Source organism: Pediculus humanus, genomic scaffold, assembly GCF_000006295.1.
Source record: "Pediculus humanus corporis 1103172107781 genomic scaffold, whole genome shotgun sequence".
Taxonomy (NCBI): domain Eukaryota; kingdom Metazoa; phylum Arthropoda; class Insecta; order Psocodea; family Pediculidae; genus Pediculus; species Pediculus humanus.
In genome coordinates, this window is record NW_002987376.1 from 33,702 (window position 1) to 36,473 (window position 2,772).

The window sequence follows — 2,772 nt, forward strand, 5'->3', positions numbered from 1 at the left end:
ACAATTTTAACGTGGAAGACGCACGCACGCACGCACGCACGCACGTAAAATACACATGCATCGTGCATAAATTGAACCGAACAAAGATCGTGACGAGATGATTCGGGGAGCGGGGGGGGGGTAAAGGAAGAAAAGATGCGGATTTTGGCCGAAAGCCCAACAGAAAAAAAATTTTATTTTTATTTATTTTATTTTTGTTTTTCTACACGACAAACACGCGCGAGCGCGTTTTCTTTTGCGTAAACAAAAAAACCAATTACGGCACTCACGCACTTTTACGGAATTCCTCATTTCTTCTTTAAAAAAAATTAATAATAATAATAATGAAACGACAAGCATCAAAAATTCTCACAAAATTTTTTTCTTTTTTTTTTTTTTTTCTAATTATTTTTTCACGTGTTTTTTTTTTTTTTACCTTCTTCCACATCATTCATCTTTCTCCCTTTTTCCCCTCCTTTCCTCCCACAAAATTCGAACTTTTCCCAATTGGAAAAATTGATTTTTTAAAAATTAAAATGTTGACGTCGTTAATAACAACATGATTCCGGGAGAGAGAAACAATTAAATTCCCGAATCGAATCAAAAATATATACATTTTAATTTTTATTCGGACGACAACATTTGACCTTTTGCCCCCCGTAACTGTGACCTTGTTCGGGAAAAAAAAAAAAAAATTAAAATGTATTCCAGCATGCAATAAAATTTTCTTTTTTTTTTTTTATAACTTTTAATCACTCCATTAACATTTCGCTGTGGAAAACTTTCGGAAAATGTTAATAAAAAAAAAAAAAAAACCTCATAAACCAATTTTTACGCAAAGCTTTACGAAAAAAAAAAAAAAACGGCGAACAATCACCATCATCATCATCATCGGCGTATTTTTGAAAACTAGTTTCCTTAAATAAAAATTTTCTTTTTTCTTTTTTTTTTTTAAATTTTTTCAAGGGCAAAATCTTGGGCCATTCTTACTAAAAAAATGATTAAATCTTTTTTTTTTAAGTAGTTTTCTCTCACATTTAATTAAAAACCTTGAGAACCAGGTACGCACGCACTCACGCACACACAATGTATCATTTGTTTTAAATGTTATGAAACAAATTTAGTAACAACAAAAAATTAAAAATGGCAAAAGGGACGCGGGGGGTACGATTTACACTCACTCTTTCGTTTCGATAATATCATGATTGTAATTATGCCGCCCCTCTCCCCTCCTCTCCCCCCATGATTTATTATTCCCTAATAAGAAAAACATTAGCTAGATGATTTGGAAACTAAAAATAATAATAATAATAATAATAAATAATTTTCCGTTCTTAATCGTTTCTCCAAATGTTTCATTACGTTTAATCTTTTCCACGCGGGACACGAATGCACAAACAAACAAACAACCAAATGTTTGATTGATAAAAAAAAAAAAACCATAATCGTTTAAACTGTCGCAAATTTTTTTAAATCAATCTCAAAAGAAACAAACAAACAAACAACGACAGATGAAATTCGGAACGTTAAACGGATTTCTAAAATTTTAATTCGACCGACAACAAACAAACAAACAAACTCGTCGTTTATGCATCCGACCTAATTTCAAAAAAAAATATTTTTATTATTTTTTAAACTAAATCCTCGAAACAACGCCCCCGCCCACCTCCCCCTCCCCCCCAAAAAAACAATAACAATAACAAACGATTTTTCTAATTTTTTTTTAGACGTTTACCAATCGACTGTAATAATCCAAAGTACGAACACGATTTTATTATTATTATTATTTAATTAAAAAAAAAAACAAATAATTTATTTAATATCATCGATATATATATAAATAAATTAAACAATCGGAAAAACAAACAAACAAACAATAAAGTCACGTTTAAATAATAACAACAAACGATTTTTCTTTTTTTTTTTTGGATTTTATTCAATTAATATAAACAAATAAATAATCGTAATAATAATAGGAAAAATCGTGAGCTACCGACTGAATCGAATCAAAAAAAAAAAAATTTAATTTAATAATAATAATAATAATAATGATGATGATGATAATAATGATAGGGCCTAACCATGTTAGAAACGGGTATTTAAATCAGGTATTTGAGTTCGTAACAACAAAGCATGTTTAAACTTGTTTTAAAGTTAATGGGAATCCCCTGAAAAAAAAAAAAACTTTTCAATGTTGACAAACAAACAAACAGACGACCGGACAGACAGACGAAAGAACAAACACGCGATTTATATTTTTTTTTATACAAAAAAAAAGCCACACCTGTATAGTTATGTTCTCTTTAGTTTTCGTACGTAAAATTTTTTTACTGTTTTTTAGCACGGATAAATTTGCCATTGTTAATCCATCACTTCCGGTTGATTTTATTTATTACACACTTCATCGATTACATAAAAACAATCCGAATTAAGAAAAAATAATAATGATGATGATGATGATGATGATGTTTCACGGTGTCGAAATTTTTTTATGATGGATTTAAATATAAAACATTTAAATGTGTCCTTCACCGAATGTATCTCTATAAGAAAAAAAAACTGACTCAACAACCACAAATTAATTTTTTTTTTAAACAAACAACCCGGTAGTTGTTGTTATTTTCCCTTTCTTTTATTGTGTCTCTCTTTTGTTACTTAATAAAAAAAAAAAAAAAAGAAAATTATGTTATGAAAAGAAAATTTAAAAAATAAATCATCATCAAATTATTAAATCTTTAATTAAATCAAATTTTAAATCTTTTTTCAAACAAACAAGTTTGTATATACGGTGTT